This window comes from Amblyraja radiata, chromosome 11, assembly GCF_010909765.2.
Source record: "Amblyraja radiata isolate CabotCenter1 chromosome 11, sAmbRad1.1.pri, whole genome shotgun sequence".
In the NCBI taxonomy this organism is placed as follows: domain Eukaryota; kingdom Metazoa; phylum Chordata; class Chondrichthyes; order Rajiformes; family Rajidae; genus Amblyraja; species Amblyraja radiata.
The window spans coordinates 46,786,689-46,808,380 of record NC_045966.1 but is presented as its reverse complement, the minus strand read 5'-3'; the positions used below and the strand labels follow the sequence as shown (position 1 = coordinate 46,808,380).

The 21,692-nt window shown below is 43.2% G+C and overlaps 1 protein-coding gene across 4 annotated transcripts in view; it reads right to left on the bottom strand.

The window, feature by feature from the left end:
• Positions 1–14,614, bottom strand: part of LOC116978600 (arf-GAP with Rho-GAP domain, ANK repeat and PH domain-containing protein 3-like) — a 173,210-nt gene extending 158,596 nt beyond the window's left edge. For 2 of the 4 annotated variants that reach the window (XM_033029861.1, XM_033029862.1), the window contains exon 1: positions 14,340–14,614. The gene's annotated coding sequence lies outside the window, so the exon portion shown is untranslated. The remainder of the gene's footprint in view (positions 1–14,339) is intronic. The other 2 variants (XM_033029860.1, XM_033029859.1) reach the window with 1 other exon arrangement.
• Between the last annotated feature and the right edge of the window lie 7,078 nt (positions 14,615–21,692).

The window sequence follows — 21,692 nt, the reverse complement described above, 5'->3', positions numbered from 1 at the left end:
TCTCGAATTAACTTTAAAGTGGTCTCTTAAAAGAGGAGAGGAGATTCAGGGAAATCATTTCAGTTTTCAAAGCAAACAGTACCAAAGCCGGGAGGCTATATTGCTGAAACAGTGATAAAACACATCAACAGAACAATCGGTACAAATTGGCAACACTTCCTCCTCGATAACCATCAGCACAAGGGAACCTCAAGGCTGTGTGCTCAGCACCCTGCTCTGTTCACTCTATACCCATGACTGTGTAGCCAGACACAGTTCCAACTCCATCTTTAAATTTGCAGACGACACCTCTATTGTCGGACAAATTACGGGTAATGAGTCAGAGTATAAGATGGAGGTCGACCGTCTGATTGAATGGTGCCAGAACACAACCTTGTTCTCAACGTCAGTAGGACCAAGAAGATGGTTGTTGAGTTTGGAAGAGGAATGGTCGAGGATCCACAAACCCGTCTTCATCGACAGGTTGGTGGTGGAGAGAGTCAAAAACCTCAAGTTCCTGACCGTGCATATCTCTGAGGATTTGTCCTGGACCCAGCAGACTGATGCAAACATAAAGAAAGCACATCAACATCTCCACTCCTTAGAAGATTGAAGAGATTTGGTGTGTTAACAAATACACCCTTGAATTTCTACAGAAGTACAGTTAAGAACTTATTGACTGGTTGTATCATGGCCTGGTTTGGCAACTCAAACTCCCAGGTGCAAATGAGATTACAAATAGGGTGAACACTGCTCAGTCCATCATGGGCACATACCTCCCACCACCAAAAGGATCTATAGGAAGCAGTACCTTAAATGATGCAGCCAACATTAGCAAGGACTCACACCATCTTGGCTACACTCTCATATCACTCCTGCCATTGTGAAGAAGGTCCAGGAGTCTGAAAACCTCCTGGTTCAGAAACAGCTTCTTTCCAACAGCAATTGAACTATTGAACAAAAATACAAACACCAATTGAACTTTGAACAACAAACTTTCTTCGATACATGGGGATTTGGGACTTTTGTTCTGTTTTGCACGAATATTGGGTTTTTTAAAAACTTTTTTTGGTTGTTGTTTGATAATGTTATCTATTGAGTACAGTGTATACAGACCTACTGTGCTGCTGCAAATAAGAATTTTAGAAGAGACAAGAAATCCAGAAGCACTGTTATTTCAAGGAACTGTATGGCTGGTGGAGGATGTATTAACAGGGGGTAAGACACACACAACAATGAAGAATAGTTAAATACACCAATACCACATTTATTAAACTACAATTATCAGTGTATCTAGGTACATGTGATGATAAAATATCATTAAATCATTGAATGTCATCTAACCTCTGAATCGCCTGCTAATGAGGCATCTCTTGCTGTGTATTCAATCTAAACTAGTTGCAAACATCCATATGTCTGTATAAACTCTTCACCTTTTCTGCAAGGAAAACAACTCCAGCTTCACCAGCCTCACCTCACGACTGAAGATCTCTGGAACTAGTCCAGTAAATCTATTTTGTAACTACACTGTATCCTTCACAATGTCCTCAGGTTGGTAACCATAATTGCAAATAATAATCCTCTGGCAGATTGTAAAGGCTCAGCATAAACTCCCTGCTAATATGCTCCCCGCCTCCTGTTTATGAAGCCAAGATTCCTACCTGGTTTGTTGCACCCCATGCAATGTGGTAAAAACGAACACAATTTGTGAATGTGTAAAGACTGTTCAACCCAAGGCATTTCTACCACTATAGTTGCAAGCAGACACAAGGAAGTGCAGATGGCAAAATCTTGCGCAGTTATGGAATAACTCAGTGGGTCGGGCAGCATCTGTGGAGAACTTAGATAGGCAATGTTTTGGGGTTAGTGTCCCAACCTAAAATGTCGTCTATCCAGATTCTACAGAGATGCTGCCTAACCCACTTTGCGCTTTTCACTATAGCGACAAGCTTCATTTTCAATGTCCTTGATATTTTTTATCCATTTACAAAAAAACAATTCTGCATAACCAATAACTAAATTATTCCCTCTATAGTAGTTAAGTTTAATTTTCACCAGTTTTGGTTTATGTCTCTGGATAATGCTTTTCTGATTTAATCTGAATTAACCTAGTTATTCATCTAAGAAGATGTGCATCTACTTTGAAAAACTCTTTATAACTTAACTATCTCTTTCCAGAAATTTAGAGGAATTATTGCTGACCTCTCCCTCTCTCTCTCCCTCTCTCTCTCTGATATCAACAGATCTGCCCTCACCACAACCTCAGTTTCATTTTAGCCTGAGGAAAAGTGCACAAGGAGACTGTTGTCAATTGACTGCTGCTCTACATGGATTCTGAAAGGAGCTTATTAACCATTTTCCTCAATGACGTCACATATGAATGTTTCTTTTTAAGAAGACATTTTTGCTAAATTTCCAATGTGCCTCTTTACATCTATTCACTAGGCTGGACAGCCATATCCAACTGCAAGTCAAAACTGGTCACAATGTCACTGGAGGTCAAATGTTTACAAGTTTAATTTATTTCATGCCCAAAGCACCACAGTCCATGAGGTCTTCCACAACATAATCAGTTTCTTCCAAAGCCTGGTGGTTCCATGCATTTGTTTTCTTTTGACTGCAGCTAAAGGATCAGTGTGTCCATTTGTTACCATTTGGGTAGCACAGTGATGCAACAGTGGAGATGCTGCCTCACATCGACAGAAACATGGGTTTGAACATGACTACAGGAGGTGACTATGGAGTTTGGTCGACCTCCCTGTGATCGCGTGGGGTTTTTCCGGGTGCTCCAGTTTCCTCCCACATCGCATAAATGTGCAGGTTTGTAGGTTAATTGGCTTTTGTTAATTGTCCAGATGTGTGGGATAGAACCAGTGAACTAGTGATTGTTGTTTGGTGCGAACTCAGTGGGCCAAAGGGCCGGTTTCATCGTTGTATTTCTAAACTAAACTCTAAATTTATTGGAATCCAAGTCTTATTGTATTACAATTTGTGTTCTTTGGGATTTTTAAAGCAAGTTATTATGATCGATAAGCTTGAGGTGTTAATCATGGACACTGAGACACTCTCAAGGCACCCAATATATTTCTCAATGCTATAATACTTCAATGATACTTTGATAGAGAAAATCCATGACATTGGAAATGCCATATTTCTCTAAAACAGCTCCACTCGATGCTACCTTCTTATGTGTAATTTTACACTCAGCTGTTGCACCAAAGGGAGACAATGTGTTAGAATTGTCATCGTCAACATTCTTATACTATTTCTCTCAAAGCTCATCCTTTTCCTTCAAGTTCTTTTCACATCCTTTCGCATCTTCTCCGAGACAGAGGCAGTGGAAGGTGAAGGAGAAAGTCGGCGGCTGAGAACTGTGTGGGAACTCATCGCCCGTGCCGTTGGAAAGTGGCTGAAAGTTCAGGATGGACTCAGGAAGCAGTGCACAGACGTGGAGGGGCAGCCACTGGAGGCAACGGGTGGAACGTTTGTGTTGGTCTCTAGTCTAAGGGATGGCGGTGGCAGCCGCAAGAGGTCCGACAGCAGACGGGTGAGCTAATGAACCAAACTCTGCCTACGGCAGCTGATGTCATTGCACTGGCCCTTCTTGATGTCTCTTACTTCATTGATCCTGTGCCACCAGTAACGGGCCATAAAATGAGAAATATAAGATTTGGATATCTTCTTAGGCGAAGGTCGGAATTTACAGACTTGGAAGTTGCAAGATGGCACCGGAATGTGGAGACTCTCTGCCTGCTGTTCCACAGGATCCATTGTACTCATGCAGTTTCATTTGACTGGGTAACATGCAGCATAAGCATTTCACTATATCCCTGTATCATGTATCTAATCAATAAACTAGTCCAAACTGAGTTGCAGCCTTGATAGTTGGATCTTTTACCCTCTATAATCCTTCAAAGACAACATAAGTGATCTCATAATTCATGTTCCCGTATTAATCAAGAAGCTATCAATCTCCACCTCAAAAACATTCAGTTTCTAATTCTTAAAGTGATCTTTCTAGTGGGAGAGTCTAAGACCAGAGGCCTTAACCTTTGAATCAAAGGTGTTTAAGAAACCATAGAATAAAGATACATGGTACACAGTGGCACTAAACTGAGATAGTGCAACAGTAGAGGTACTGCCTTACAGCACCAGAGATTTTCTAAGTAATCTCCGGTTTCCTCCCACACTACAATGACGTACAAATTTGTAGGCTAATTGCTTTGGTAAAAAAATAATTTCCTCCTCTTCTGTAGAATAGTGTTAGTATACAGGGATTGCTGGTCAGCGCAGGCTCAGTAGGCCGAAAGGCCTGTTTCCTCGCTGTATCTCTAAACTAAACTAAAAGGATCTACATTTAAAAAGGATATGAAGGTGAAAGTGTGGTGCCTGTGGAATTAATTGCCACAGACGGCTGTGGAGGCCAAGTCAATGGATATTTTTAAGGCTGAGATTGACATATTCTTGATTAGTAAAGGTCATAGAGTGATACAATGTGGAAACAGGCTCTACGGACTAACTTGACCACACCGGTCAACATGTCCCAGCTACACTAGTCCCACCTGCCAGCGTTTGGTCCATATCCCTCCAAAGCTATCCTATCCATGTACCTGTCTAACTGTTTCTTAAATGTTGGGATGGTCCCAGCCTCAACTACCTTCTCTGGCTGGTTGTACTGTACACCCACCACCCTTTGTGTGGAAAAAGTTGCCCTTCAGATTCCTATTAAATCTTTTCCCCTTCACCATGAACCTATGTCCTCTGGTCCTCGATTCCCCTACTCCGGACAAGAGATTCTGTGCATCTACCTGATCAATTCCTCTCATGATTTTATACACCTCCATAAGATCACCCCTCATCCTCCTGCCCTCCAAGGAATAGGGACCCAGCCTACTCAACCTCTCCCTATAACTCAGACCCTCTAGTCCTGGCAACATCCTCGTAAATCTTCTCTGAACAGTTTCAAGCTTGACAATATCTTTCCTATAACATGGTGCCCAGGACTGGACACAATATTCTAAAAGTGGTCTCACCAAAGTCTTATACAATGGGTCACAGGTTGGGGAGAAGGCAGGAGAATGGGGTTGAGAGGAAATGATAGATTGAATGACGGAGGCCTAATTTTGCTTCTAAGTTTTAAATTCACAATGTATTAGCTGCCAGTGCCGGTCATCTCAGCTACAGTGGGTTCTAAACACTACGCACCAAATATCACAAGGCTGTGATCACAGTCATAATAACAGATAACCCCATGCCGTTAATTTTTGTTTCTTGTTTCGTTAACTTCCTTGCAGATTCTTATCTTTCTAGTCTCAAAATAACTAAAAATGACTAGCTCGATGGGTTACAAGATAACAAATTAGCAAAGCTGTTTGCGCTATTTAAATCTATTTGATATTAGAAGGTGCATTTGCATCAATATTCATTTTAAAACCTCTTCCTACTGTTGCAAACTCCAGCAAAAGTACTGCCCCTCATCGTTAGTTCCCCCAGACATATGATTTGATGATACAAACCCAGTTTTGAAGAATAAAATAAAATTTCATAACTTATTTTGTAACTGTTAAAGGTAGTGCAGAATAGTGAACTCACTGACAAAATGCTTTGCTGTTTCATCATTGGGTGCATCTTGTGTGGGAGGTGAAAAGAGGGTGTGCCAACAGTTTCACAAAACTCAGTTTTGGGAACAAAGCCAGATAGAATTCGGCCAATTCAACCAGACAGAGATGCAAAACTGCTACAATCAACTCTAAATAATGAATAGGAACTTACTGGCCAGACCAAAGTTATCTACTTCCTTAAAGTTACATGCTACAAAGTAGGCAGCAACTTTGGAGTGGGAAGACCAAAGTTAACAATTTTGGATTTTAACAAAAAAATAGGGTGGCAAAAGTGGTGCAGTGGGAGATTGTTGCCTTACAGCACCAGAGACCTGGGTTCGATCCTGACTATAGGTGCTGTCTGTATGGCATTTGTACATTCTCCCTGTGACCTATTGAGGGTTTTCTCTGGGTGCTCCGGTTTCCTCCCACTCTCCAAAGACCTATATGTTTGTATGCTAGTTGGCTTGGTAAAATTGTAAATTGTATAGGATAGTGTTGGTGTGCAGGGATCACTGGTTGGCAAGGACTTCGTAGGCCAATGGGCCTGTTTCCGCACTGTATCTCTACAAACTAAAACTAAACTAATACAGATTTACCCAAGTTACCAGTTCAAAACACAATACCATGGCATCTCCACTTTATACACTTTGCAAAATCTATCACTGCAATAGAAACTAAGTGACTGCCATATGCAGTCATAAATCAGCCGTCTCCTCTCTGTTCCTCATGAGCACTGACCTAGCCTCCCACAAGTCCATCCCTTTTCAGTAAACTGAATATCATGTTTTGTCGGAAATTCTGCAAAATGAATGGTGATAAATCTGCATGGCATCAGATTCACAGAAGGACTAGAGTCCACACAGGCTCCTCATGAAGTAATCCATTCACACTCTTCTTTTTCTCATTTCTGGGAATTATTTTCCTTCAAGTGCCCATTCAATTTCATTTTTAAAGTCCTGACTGACTGTTTCCACTGAGTTCCAGATCACCAAAGTTTGGTGCATAAAGTGCCTTCCCTCACATCCTTCCTCTCTCACTGTCCACCACTCTAGGTCTCTGTTCCGTGTCCTCTCACGGAAGCACTTCTCGCAGTTTACCTTGTCGCGAGCTTTTTCACTTCTGTTAGGTCCCTTTACAAATATTTTTGCTCCAGAGCACAATTAAAATAAACAGTACGGTCTGTCATTAAAAGTGAAGACACTACTCCTTGTGCTTTTCAAAACTTTTTTTTATGGCCAGCAAATTATGTGGTCAGCTGCCTTCAACCTCAAGTGAAAACAAAGTACTGTAGGAACTCATTGGGTGAGCCAGCATCAGTGAAGAGAAATGGACAGACAACGATTTGGGCTGATTTTAAACTGCGCGTAGTATGACTTGCAACACCTGCCTTGATCAGTCAACACCACCGTCAAAAATTACTAATCACAAATCAGTCAGTTGCTAATAATTCTCAGCTTTGGATCAAAACAGTTGATTTTCCACTACCTCTGATCAAAATTCATCCAATCCTGAATTGGACTGCAATGTCAGCCAGGCTATCTACGCTCTTAAAAATTTATCACAAACAGCTAAAATTTGTCATTCTTTCAGAGAAAAAAAAGTACTGCAGAACCCAGACAGCAATTCTTTCTCTATGGTTCAGTTTTTTTGCAGATCCTACAGTTCTTTTTTTAAGCTATTGCTCGGGTGATGATTTCCGAGGTAGGTTCCTGTTTTACTCACTCTTTAAGGTTGGATTAATGTGTTTACTTTTCAACCAAGATTTTGAATTAAAGGGTTATACTCCACAGTAAATTTTACAGCATGGTAATTTTTAATTTATTTCCCCTTGGCATTTATTAATGCCCCTGTTGATACATGTTTGTTTCATACGTGGATTTGGAGGCAGAGTTCCCACACTGTTCCATATCGCTTCTGATGCAATGCCTATGGCAGAGTTATATATTTTTTGTTAAAACTCACTAAGGAATGACTCACGGGACAAAAGCAGAACAAAAGGCTTACCATTGGCTTGTGGCTGTTTTACAAACCAAATGAACCTGATCTGTTAGAAAGTATTGCCAAAAAAAACCACATGCATAAACTTTGAAAATAAAGTAATGCATACCGCCAGATTCAAGGAAACGTCTTCCTTGCTGTTAGCAGACTCTTGAGTGGACCTCTCATGTGCCAAGGGGGAATTTCCGATCTTCCAATCTACCTTGTTGCAAACCTTGCACTTTAAAAAATAATCTGCTATTTCTCTGTAGCTGTAACACTATATTCTGTGCTCGGTTTCCATTCTCTTATTTGGACCATAGGTTGTACTGTTGTATGGTATAACTTGCCCAGATGACATGCAAAGCCCAGTTTTTCCCACTGTACAGTTATCCTACACGTGACAATAACAACCAATACCATATTTTTTTCTTGCTTCTCTCATGAAGGTGGTGACTTAGGCTGGACCACACTGCAACAACAACAAATTTACAGAGCATCTTAATATGGTTAAACATTCCTTGGTGCTAAATTTGGGATACCACCGGGTGGCGTCAGCAATGGCTGCCTCGACAACAGTCTGTCTGTCCCTTCCTTCTTTGTGTTTTGACAGTATGTGTTAAATGTATGTTTTTAGTGTACTTTAGCTTGTTTTATATGGGGGGGGGAGAAGCGGGGGAATATTGTTCTAATCTCTCACCTCAACGGAGATGTGATTTTTTTCCGTATCGTATCTCCGTCCGCACTGTGGCCTAACATCAAGGAGCTGACTGCCTTTGCTGGAGACCGATTTTGAGAGGTCCACCGGAGGGTGCCTGCAGACTTACCATCGCGGAGCTCACGGTCTCTGGTTAGAGACCAACAATGGGAACTCCAAGCCGCAGGAGCTTCGACTGCCCCGACGCGAGAGCTTCGATCGCCCCGACCGCAGGTGAATAAAGAGGAAGAAGTTTGGGTTTTTTTGCCTTCCATCAGAGTGAGGATGTGGAATCCGCTGTGGTGGATGTTTATGTTAACCTTTATGTAGTTGTGCGTCTTATTGCTTTTTATTTCGTATGGCTGTATGGTCATTCGCATATCACTGTACCTTAATTGGGGGGGGGGGAGATGTCAGAGAAAATCCAGGAATAATTAAGTTTCTGTTGATAAAGACCAATGTTGCAGCTTTAGCGGCAGAGATAGGATATTAGAAATGGAAGAGTACGGAGCCATTAATGCATTTCTCAGTCTGCAGCATGTTACTGAGATTAGCAAATTAGGGCCAGTAGCCACCCCAGATATTCAGATGTGAGCTGAACAGAGGGGTATCACTCCTGACCCCAATCCTAATTTAAGATTCAGTCACAAAACACACTGGAAAAGTTCAGCCTGCGGCACACGTGGTAAACGACCCTTCACCAGAACCACGAAAGAGAGGAAACAAGTTAGTCCTAGAGAAGGAGCAAAATGGAAAGACCACACTGAGTTGGTGTTTGAAGTACTGGTGTTTGAAGCCAAAGCTGACCTCCTGGTGCACAATCACCAGTTTAATAAATCACCCGTTACTTTGGACAACTCTGCGTGGCCTTTCCATTTTGCCACTACACCAAGTGACAGAGAAAGTGAGTTGAAAGGAACTGCAGTTGCTCGATTAGACCGAAGATAGACACCAAGTGCAGGAGTGACTCTGTGGTTCAGGCCGCATCTCTGGAGAAGAAGGATGGGTGACGTATTGGGTCAGGACCATTCTTCAGAAGAAGTGTGCCAACCCGATACTTCACATATCCTTTTTCTACAGAGATGCTGCCTGACCCGCTGAGGTACTCCAGTAATTTAGTGTCTATCTAATGGAGAAAGTGAAGTGATGGGGGGAGGAGTGGGGCGAGGGTACAATAGGTGGAACTAAAGGAATTTCTTTGATAAGGCAAAATAATGTCATTAAGTTTGTACTTAAGCTTCTGTCTGTGTAATGTATTCATAGTACAATTAAGTTTTGGTAATGTTGGAAATCTGGGATGTAACAGGTCTCCTGAGTTTTCCCACAGTGTTTCCTGTTTTCGTTTTGGATGACCATCCATCATCTTTAGTTCTTTTTTTAATTTTCAACATTCACAGAGCATGCTTTACTTTACTTTAGAGATACAGTGCAGAAACAGGCCCTTCGGCCCACCGAGTTTGTGCCAACCAGCAATCAATCCCTACACTAGCACTATCCTACACACTCGAGACAAATTACAATTCAGAAAATCTAATTAACCCACAAACCTGTACGTCTTTGGAGTGCAGGAGTAAAACCGGAGAACCCAGAGAAAACCCATGTGGTTACAGGGAGAAATGTACAAACTCCTAATAGCCACACTACCCACAGTCGAGATCGAATCTGGGTCTCTTACTGTAAGGCAGCTACTCTACTGCTGTGCCAGTGCCACCCCTGCTCCTTCAAGGATCAAGGATTTCTTTGTGGGAACCCTCGTCGACTCCCCTGACCTCCTACCTTAGAGCATTGTACAAGAATGCAGCAAGGAAGTCTGGCCAAGATCAGTTAACTTAAAGCAGTGCACTGCCAGTCCTATTACTGTATCTCAGTGCTTTTACACACGGCACCATAGAGAAAGCTACTTACACACAAGAGACCTTTCTGAAGAAGAGTCCCGACCTGAAATGTCATTTACCCATGTCTTCCAGAGAAGCTGCCTGACTTGCTGAGTTACTCCGACACTTTATCTCTCATTTTTTAATATAAACACACAAGAGAGTTGTTTTATGCTGAGCTTGATTGAGGGCCGGAGTATAAAATGTGTGCAGAAGCATAGAGAGAAATCTAGTAACAGGAAACAGTAGCAATAAACAGTCATTCCTACAAATGGAGAGAAAAGTGGATGAATGTCATCAAGGGGCACTTTTAATACTTCAAGCCTCCTAAACAAATATTAATGATGTTGACTTGGCTGCACATGACATGATTTCCAAATTTGCATAAACCAGTAAACAGATGGCTGTGGAGGCCAAGTCATTGGGTACTTTTAAGGCGAAGATTGACAGATTCTTGATTAGTAATGGTGTCAGGGGTTATGGGGAGAACGCAGAACGATGGGGTTGAGTGGAAAAGATAGATCAGCCATGATTGAATAGGAGAGTAGGCTTGTTGGGCAAAATGGCCTACTTCGGTTTCATATAACTTATGAACATATGAACACGCCCTACAGCCCAACTTGTCCAATCCAGCCAAGATGCCCCATCTAACCTATTCCCATTTGCCTGCTTTTGGCCCATATTCCTCTTAACCTTTCCTATCCATGTACATGTTCAAGTGACTTTTAACCTGACTCAGCTACCTTCTCGGGTATGTGTAGGAAGGGACTCCAGATGCTGGTTTAAACCAAAGATAGACACAAATAGCTGGAGTAACTCAGTGAGTCAGACAGCATCTCAGGAAACACGTCACCTATTCCTTTACTCCAGAGATACTGTCTGACCCGCTCCAGCCTTTTGTGACTACCTCCTCTGGTAGCTCATTTCATATGGCCACCACCCTCTGAGTGAAAAGAAATGCCTCTCTGGTTCCTATTCCCCACTCACCGTAAGATTCTGTGTGTTTGAAAAGGTTTAACACCACAGTACAGAATTATGACTCTTTATGAACAACTGGAGATCCAGCTTTGGAGAAGGTGCAAAAGAGAATTACCGAAATCATTCCCGGGACAGTTATTTGGAAAGATCAGAGAGGTTGAATTTGTTCTTCTCGAAACAAAGTAGTTTGCAAGGAGATCTGACAGAGATATTTAAAAAACACAAAGAATGTGTAGGCTAGAACTTTATTCTTCCAGGAGGCTGAGGAGTAATCTTATAAATGTCTATAAAATCATGAGGGAAATACATAGGGTGAAAGCCCAGACTCTTTTTTCCGGGGTAGGGAGGTCAAGAACTAGAGGGCAAAGGTTTAAGGTGAGAGGGGAAAGAATAAACAGGAACCTGAAGGGCAATTTCTTCATGCAGAGGGTGGTGGATATATGGAACAAATAATTGAGGCAGGTACAATAACAACATTTAAAATATATTTGGACAGGTACATAGATAGGAAAGGTTTAAAATGGGACAGGACAAAGTGCGGGAGTAACTCAGCCGGTCAGGCTGCACCACTGGAGGATATGAATAGGTGACGTTTCAGGTTGAGATCCTTCTATGACCCGAAACATCACTTATCCATGTTCTCCAGAGATGCTGCCTGATCCGCTGAGTTACTCCGGCACTTTGTGACTAACAAAGTGAAGTGATTGGGTAAAGAACTAAAGCGACATAATGATTTAATAAAAACAGAGGTAGTGGAGGACAGATTCTATTGTCAAATTCAAAAGGGAACTGAGTAAATATCGGAAAGGAAGGTAACAGATAGAGTGGGTAATGGGGCAGGCTGGGATTTTCTTACATTGGGCCAGTACTGGCTTGATGGACATAATAGCCTCCTTACCTCCTGTGGTATAATGTCACGACTAATTGAAATCCTAAAATAATCTTCTGTGCCATCAGGTGGTGATGTCCAATTCATGACCAAACAAAAGCCAAAGGGTCAACCAAAAAGCTTGACTGGATAGATAAGAAATAAACAATGCCAAGTGGAGGAATGAAAATAGGTCAACATCAAAACACCTTTCTGTAGAGGGAAATGGACAGATGATGTTTTGCGTCAGGATCCTTCTTCAGCCAGAATCCACAGATGCTATCCGGCCCACTGCATTCCGCTGGCACTTTCTGTTTTGCTCAAAATTCTAGCATCTGCAGTTCCTTGTGTCACCATGCTTTCTGGATACCAGTTGCCCATTGCAAAACAACGTTCTCCCTGTGACCGTGTGGGTTTTCTTTGGGTGTTCCAGTTTTATCCCACACTCCAAAGACGTACAGGTTTGTAGGTTAATTGGCTTTGGTAAGTTGTAAAACTGTCCCTAGTGTGTAGGTTAGTGTTAGTGTATCGGGTGATCACTGGTCAGCACAGAATTGGTGGGCTGAAGGACGGGTTTCCATGCTGTATCTCTAAAGTCTAAAAGTTTAAAGATTGGGATTGACCTGGAAACAAGTCACCACCAGTCTACATAACCACAGAGAAGAATATATTTGAGTTTTAGGGCAGCACTGTGGTCCAACTGATAGAGCTGTTGCCTCCTAGTGCCAGAGACCCAGGTCTGATCTTGACCTTGGGTGCTGTCTGTGTGGAGCCCTTGTGACTGTGTGGGTTTCTTCCAGGAGCTCCGGTTTCCTTCCACATCCCAAAGACGTGCACAGTTGTAGGCTAATTGGCCTCAGTAAATTGTCCCTCAAGTGTAGGAAGTGGATGACAAAGTAGGATAACATGGATGCGTGATCAATGGTCGGCCTGGTCTTGATGGGCTGAAGTGCCTTTTTCCATTCTGTTTCTATAAACTATCCTTGACATTAGCACAGATCTCCAAAACCTTGCTTCATCGGTGCCCTACTGTACTGCCCTTTACACTCACGACTAAATTCGGCTTTGATTCCATCTAAACATTTGCATACAACACCACTGTGTTGAAGACTCATGATCTGTGACAATTACAAGAAGGAGATAGAGAAGTTAGTGATATGGTGTCAAGACAATAACCTCTCCCTCAACGTCAGCAAGACAATGGAGGTAGTTATTGACTTCAGGAAGCATGGCAGTGTATATGGCTCAATCGGCCTCCTCCCTTCCTCCCCCACAACCCCACTCCCTTCTCTCCCGAGTTACTACAGCTTTTTTTGTCTATCTTATAGAAAGCAAACTATTAAGTTGCATCACAGCTTGGTTTGGGAACTGCTCAGCCCAAGACTGTAAAAATTGCAAAGAGTTGTAGATGTTCATCACTCAGACCAGACCTCACTTTGACTCCGTCGACACTTCACACTGCCTCGGAAAAGCAGCCAACATAATCAAAGACTTGTTCCAGTCCCAGTCATTCTTTATTCTCCCTGCTCCCATCCAGTAGAAGATATAAAAACTAGAAACTGTGCATCTCCAGACTCAGGAACAGCTTGTTCTGCTCGGTTACCAGGCTTCTGGATGGTCCTTCCATAAACTAGGGTACTGTTCAATTCACCTCTACCTCATTGTGGACATTGGACGTTTTCTAAGAAACTGATGTGCTACAATGCACCACCATGCTGAAAACTATATACTGCATTCTGTATATTTTCCTTTGCTCTATCAATTGTACATTGTACTGATTGTATCTATGTATGGTATATCTGATCTGTTTGGGTAGCATGCAGAACGAAGCTTTTCACTACATGTTGATACATGTGCCAATAATAAACCTAAACCATTCCTTGAATGCAGCCCTTCTTGTTCCCCATATGGAGAAACTCGATAACTTGGGGACACATCCCAGTTAACCCTAATTGGCAGAAGTACATAAATCCCAAAGGCACAACCAATCCATTATGTGTCACATTCCTCAACACAAGGAGACCAGTCAAAAACGATGAAAGAGAGATAGGCTGTGAACACTGCACTTTGTTTCTGATCAGACAACCTCAAGCTTCCAATAGCCAGCAGCGAGATTTGAACTCAGAATGCACTTCAGAATGAACACGTCCTCGTCTGAAACACAGTGTTGGCCCACCATTCTCAATGGCACAGTGTTATCGAAAGCCCAAGTTGTAATAAGTTAACGTGTGCTTGATATATAAACAAGGTGAGCAGAACTGAATGATCATATCTTTCCTCCAAATCAGGTTCCCGTGTCTGAAAACCACTCCCAAGGAAAGATTTTTTGTTAAAGGGTCAACGTTATTTAGGAATTGCCATACCTTCTGCACACTTTCCCTGCCGTTCCTGGAGGTGGCGTTGGAAAATCCGTACTTATTTTCTCTTCTGTGCTGCGGGACGCCCGGTGTGTACGTCTCCCTCACTCTGTGCACTTCGTATGACTTGAATAATCGGCAAGTCTGCGACTAGTTCCCGGCGAGGCGCGTCTGTCTGAGATCAGCTGCTGCTGTAAGGGGAGGAGCAAAGGCCCGTGACAGAACATCTAACCCAGGCAGAAAGTCCCAACCCACTCACAATGCACCCTACAACCCTGTTTTTTTAAATCTTCCATTGTCCTCCAAACAGTGAAAAAAAGCAACGAGTGCTTCCAAAACAAGTCAAAATCTTCAGAAATAAAGGCATCAGCAGTGGAGGGCGTTAGAGAATCGGGGGGAGGGGACTACTATTAAGGGGCGGAGGATGGGTGTGAGGGGACAACTATTAAGAGGCGGAGTAAGATGTGAGGTAGAGGAGAAATTGGTAAATTGGAGACGTTAAATAACGAAATAAAGAACAAAATAACGACAGATGGCAGCCCAAGAAAGGTGCTAATGGACGATGTGAAAGAAAGAAAAAAAGGATGTGGGGTGTAAATGGGAGTCATCTGTTTGCTGTTCGATGCGGTGTTGTGATGAGTTCGGTAGGAAGATGAGGCGGGTGTTGTACAAGTTTACCTCCCACTTAGACACTTGTCTAAAGGCTTTCGATACTTTAATTCTCCACCACCCAATTTTTCGCACTACGGCTTGGACGTAGCTGCTTTGTATCGCTGCACTCAAATGTTCAGGCAACGTTAAGAATTTAAGAAGTGGGGTATTTGACATAGGAATAGGAAGGGTTGAACTTAATGCGACTGGCTTTACAGCTTCAAAACACTAACGTATTTTATCTTCTGCCGTTTCCTGTGTGACTTCCTGCAATTTATCTTTGAGTAGCCTTGACCCTTTTACCACTCATCCATCTTAAAATAAATGTGTGTGTGTGACCTGATTAGCTGATCTGATCAGCGTAGAAAAGCTTGGATTCAAATACTTTTTTGATTGATTGAAAAATTCAACTTGGAATCAAGCTCTTAAGACCACTGAGTACACATTGGATGTGGAGAGTGTGCAGGAAGGAACTGCGGATGTTGGTTCACACTGATAATAGATACAACAAGCTGGAATAACTCCACGGGTTGGGCAGCATCTCTGGAGAAAAGTATTAGGTGATGTTTCGGATCGAGATACTTTGAAGAATGGTCTCGACCTTGAAATGTCACATATTCCTTTTCTTCGGCGATGCTGACTACCCCGCTGAGTTACTCCAGCATTTTGTGTCCATCTTCTGGATGTGGAGAGGATGTTTCCACCAATGGGAGAGTCTAGGACCAGAGGCCATAATCTCAGAATAAAAGGAAGGAGATAAGGAGGAATTTGTTTTGTCAGATGTTGGTGAATCTTTGCAGTTCATTACCAAAGAAGGCTGTGGAAGCCAAGTCAATGGATATTTTTAAGGGGGAGATTGATAGTCTTGATTAATACAGGTGTCAGGGGTTATGGGGAGAAGGCAGGAGAATGGAGTTGAGATGGAAAGATAGATCAGCCACAATTGAATGGCAGAGTAGACTTGATGGGCCGAATGGCCTAATTATGATCATATAATGTATGCACATATAAACACCGATGTTCTATGTTATCCTACTTACACATCCATAAGAGATTCCAAAGTGTTTTGTTGTCATATATTCTGAATTGGAACACTAAAATTAGCGCAACAGTAGACTTGCTCCCTTACAGTGCCAGAGACCCAGGCTTGATCCTGACTACGGGTGCTGTCCGTACAGCGTTTGCTCCGGTTTCCTCCCACATTCCAAAGATGGGCAGGTTTGTAGGTTAATTGGCTTCTGTAATTTGTCCCTAACGTGTAGAATAGAACTAGTGTATGGCTGATCGTTAGTTGGCGTGGACTTGGTGGGCCGAAGGACATGTTTTCACACTATATCTCAAAACTAAAAATGTTTACTTGCAGCAGCACAACAGATATGTAAACATATCACTCTGTGAATGCCATAATAAATAATAAAAATAAGTTTAATAAATAACAAAATATATATAGTACAAAACAAAGGCCGAAATCCATCATGCAGCGGATGCAGTTTGTAGTTCAATGTTTAGTTGGAGTTCGTGGTGATGGTTGTAGAGAGGAAGCTGTTCCTGAACCTGGAAATTACAGTTTTCAGATTTCTATCATCCCGATAACTGGAGTGAAACGAGAGCATATCCAGCGTGGTGTGTGTCCTTGATGATACCGGCTGCCTTTTTGAGGAAGCGCCTCCTATTGATCGCTTCGATGGTGGGGAGATCAGTAATTATGATGGTTCAGGCAGTGTTGGTGGTAATTTGCAGAGGCCAACAAACCTACAAACCTGCTTGTTTTTGGATTGTGGGAGGAAATTGGAGCACCCGGAGAAAACTCATGTGGTCACAGGGAGAACATGCAAACTCCACACAGACAGCACCTGAGGTCAAGATCAAACACAGGTCTCTGGCACTGTGAGGACTTAACAATTACATTATGCCTTTGAGCTTTACCGCAGAGCTAGTTTCATAGCTGGAGTACATTCAAACCGTTCCATCAATACTGGTTTTTCACAGAACAATACTATCAGTTCCATTGCCTGCTCTTTCCACTCAAATCGACAAATCATTATAATGGGTGCTTAAAGATTGGCACCATTTCCTGATACAGGATCTCGACCCCAAATGTCAATCAGCTTCCTGTCTCCACAGATGCTGCTTGACCCATTGAGTTCCACCAGCATTTTGTTATTTGCTTCAGATTATAACATCTTCAGTCTCTTGTAACTGCATACAAGTCTTTTTTTCCCATTAGTGTCACTTTGATTTAGTACAGGTAAGAAAATCACTTTGATTACATCCTAATAATGAAGTGTAAGCCCCTCTTTTGGACATTAGGATTTAACTTGACTGTGGAGATGATTCTGAGTTTTAGAGATCACCAAGGCACTTCATAGATCCCACTGATCCTCCAAGCCCACTCCTTCCCTTGAGGTGGCTCCAATGGGGAAGAGGCAATTGCCCACATTTTGTGAACTGTGCATTTGCAAGAAAGTCCAGAATAAAATGTAGTGGAAACCTGTTGGGGTTTGCCTCAAACAGTTGCACACTACTGGACTCTATGGTCTACAGACTGTTCGTACAAAGAAAACCATATACTGCTCACTAACTGTGTAAAAGATGCAATAGGCACAACATATCATGTAATGGTCTCCACAGATGTGATCAATTAGTGCCACTGTGTTTGCCTGTTTGAATAGTTATTTAGAGAGAGTTTGTTAAAATGGCTGATAAATGTTGGCTGTAGCTGGACTTATTAGATCAGAAAAAATTGATCAAGGCCTTACTTTTATAATTTCACTAGACTAAGTGGGACCCGTTGGGTCCCATGTTCACATGGGAGGGCCGGTCCCCCAACGCAATATTCCACATCTCCACCAATTCCAATATTGCTGGCCAGTGGGGGAGGGGGTGGGAGGGGCTTTATGGAGTGCTACTATGGGTGTTGTGGGCCGAAGGGACTGGTTTCCGGAGAATTAGTGTGGACATTGTGGGCCGAATGGATTCTTGGGCTGGCAGCTCAGTCACTCAGGCATGGTGGGCTGGCAGCTCAGTCACTCAGGGATGGTGGACTGACAGCTCAGCCACTCAGGCCTGGTGGGCTGGCAGCTCAGAGACTGCCAGAAATGCTGCCCAAAACAGGTGAGAGACTCTGCGAGAGAGAAGGGGGTGAGGGTGGAGAATCGATTTGAGAAAATTTTCATCTTTTTCTGCAGATCACCACAGCAACGAAAGAGGAAAGTCTGTCCTGACCTGTATCTCACAGGGAGAAAATGAAGGGAGGGAGAAAAATACCAGGGTGAGGCGTAATACTTGCAGGGGGAATACTTACTGATGGGCCAAAGGGGCTCTTTAAAAAAAAATCTGAGTGAAATCTCAGAGAAAGGCACTTTTTCTGGACTTTTCATGGCCTGGCACGATCCGATTGTGACAAAATGCTCCGCCTGGGCTAATATGAGCACTTGGGGCAGAAGGGACTGGTTTCTCGGCTAACAGGGGCCCTGTGGGCCGAAATTAGTGCTTTCAAGCAGGCCAAACAACTCATTTCATTTCATTTCTAATTGCATTGCAGTTTCAAGCACAGGGCAGGCTGAATAACTCATTGCATTTTCATTTCACTTCCATTGCCATTGCAGTTTCAAGCACAGGGCAGGCCAAGCCAAACAGCTGATTGCATTTTTACTTTATTTCCATTGACATTGCACTTTCAAGCACAAGGCAGGCCCAAGCCAAACAGCTGATTGCTTTTTCACTTTATTTCCATTGCCATTGCACATTCAAGCACAGGGCAGGCTCAAGCCAAACAACTCATTGCATTTTCATTTCATTTCGATTGCACTTTCAAGCACAGGGCAGGCTCAAACCAAACAGCTCATTGCATTGTCACTTCATTTTCATTGCCATTGCAGTTTCAAGCACAGGGCAGTCCCAAGCCAAACAGCTCATAGCATTTTCACTTCATTTCCATTGCCATTGCAGTTTCAAGCACAGGGCAGGCCAAACAACTCATTTCATTTTCATCAAGGGCTAACAAATCATTTATCCAAGTACATTGCTTACTCACAGTGTTCTGTAGTTTCCCAGCTCAGACAGAGAGTTGTGACCTCTCCCTCACCATCTTGCAGACAGACTGAGCCACGCCGACACTTCCAGATTTTACAGTCCCTCCCCCCTCACACAAGGGGCGTGGCCTTCATGTCGGTGATTGACAGGAGAGAGCATCTCAAGATTTTTTAAACACTAATAAGTTTTTTATTTTTCATGAATGGAAAAAACCTCATGGCCTGCACAGCGGAGGAGGACTCCGAGTAAGATGGCCAAAAAATCACAGCCATATGTGGTAGCTGTTTTTTCTAAAATCAAAGCACAGTGCAAACAGGAAGTGGTCAAGCTGAGACTTTTAATTATATAGATTTGTAGTAAAGTAGTAAAACCGGATGGGTTAGGATAGGATTAGTGTAAAATGGGTGCTTAAGGATAGGCACAAACGCAATGGGCCAACGGGCCTGCTTATGTGCTGTAACTCTCTAGCACTCCAATACATCTACTCTTACCTGACAATCCCAAATGGTGCAATTAAGGAACCTGTGGGTCTGGCCAAAGGTCAATTTAGATAGTCTAGTCCTCAGACCCTTCTTCCCCCCATTTCAACTGACCTCCTCCCTCACTGGATGTAATGGCTTCAGGTGCATAATGGGATCCTGTTACATTAGAGATTCTAGTCTGCTGCACTATCAAAATAAATGTAAGCAAGAAATTGGTTCAGCCATAGGGCAAGGAGTTCCAATTCCACTCAATAACTAAATCAGACGTGTTTTAAAAGTGGGTAATGCAGACCAGAATCTATAAGACCCTTTAAAACAGAATATCCAAATTTGATTGCAAAACTCACTTTCAGCTCATATTTTTAAAACCCATCGGTATGAACATTGACTTCTCCAATTTCAGGTAGTCCCAGCTTTCTCCGCCTCTTCCCAGCTCTCCCGCAGCCCAATGTCACCGCCTCTTCCTTTTTTCTCCCCCCCCCCCCCACCTTCACATCAGTCTGAAGAAGGATCTCGAGCCAAAACGTTGCCTATTTCCTTTGCTCCATAGATGCTGCCTCACCCACTGAGTTTTTCCAGCATTTTTGCCTACCTTCAATTTTCCAGCATCTGCAGTTCCCTCTTAAACATTCAGACTGTGTAAATTATTTTAAGAATAATTGCTGATTTTATAGTCTATAAAGACCACAGTCAAACAGGCAAGAAGGGAAACTTTTAGAAAAGATTTGCATTGTACAGCTTTGTTTCCTTCTTCCTGTGGCCTGAACTGCTATCTCATTATTCATTGTGTAGATTCTAGACATTGATTAGTTTACTTGGGACAAAACTAAAAGGTTACCATCGGTCATACTTTAAGAATTTGACTGATGGAGATTTATGTTCCAACGTACAACAAAAATTGGGGCTGACTTTATCTCCATTGCCTTAATGCATTTATTTTATGGAAAATCAAGTCACCCTTACAATTCAATTGTTAAATTAATTACTTTCTCCAATTCCTTACTGTGATGTTTAACCACAATCACAGCATCAGTTCAAGCAGTAAGTGTATGATATTTATATCACATGGTCAAGAAGGCTTTTGGCACATTGACCTTCATCTCTCTGTAGGGGGCGCTCCTCTGTGTGCAGCCATGTCAGCAGCGCGTCAGTTTTTCCAGCTTTTTTTTATTTTTTAGTATGTTTTAAAGTGTGTATTTTGTGTTTCTTCGTGTGTTTTGTGTGGGGGGTGGTGTGGGGGGGTAAGGGGGAAACCGCTTCGGTCGCCTCCTCTATGGAGAGGCGACTTTTTCCAGGTCGCCTCCCCCGTGGCCTAACATCAAGGATCGACGCGGCCTTTCCCGGAGACACGCCCGGGGCTTCAGCGGCGGGCGCAGCGTGGACTCTCGGCGTGGAGCGGGCGACCCTCGCTGGGGCTCGCTGGAGGGGAGCGCTCCGTTTCACTGGCCCGGGGCAGCCGGCAGCCTGAAGTCGCAGCCTGAGGCCGCGGTCTGCAGGGCACCAGCTGGTGCGGCGTCTACAGCCCGGGATCCCTCGTGGGGGACCCGGGGGAAGAAGAAGCTTCCACTGCCGGCCCTCGGCCAACTTCTACCGCGGGTGCGGCATGGACTTACCATCGCCCCTGGAGGGGAGCTTCGACCGCCGGCCCTGCAGTCTACGGTGCTTCTGGCTGCGGCGGGGACTTTAAATCTCGACCGCCGGCCTGCGGCCTACAACAATCTAAAGCCGCGGTCTCCAGTGAGGAAGAGCCGATCCTGGACTGACTGGACTCTGGTCCTGTACACGGGGGGGAAATGGAGGAGGACTGGCCAAATTTTTGTGCCTTCCACCACAGTGATGAATGCTGTGGTGGATGTTTGTGTTACAGTTTTATTGTGTGTTCTTTATTATTGTACTGCTGCTGACAACCTAAATTTCCACCAACCCTGGTTGTGTGGCAATAAATTATATCTATCTATCTATCTATCGGTCAGAGTACTGAGTATGGAGGTTGATAGATGATGCTACAGTTGTATAAGACAGTGGTGAGGCCACAATTAAAGTATTGTGTTCCGTTTTGGTCACCGTGTTAAAGGAAACGTGTTGCCAAGCTGTAAAGGGTGCAGAGAAGATTTACAAGGATGATGCCAGGACTCAAGGGCCTGAGCTATAGGTAGAGGTTGAGCAGCCTATTTCTTGGAGCGCAAGAGGG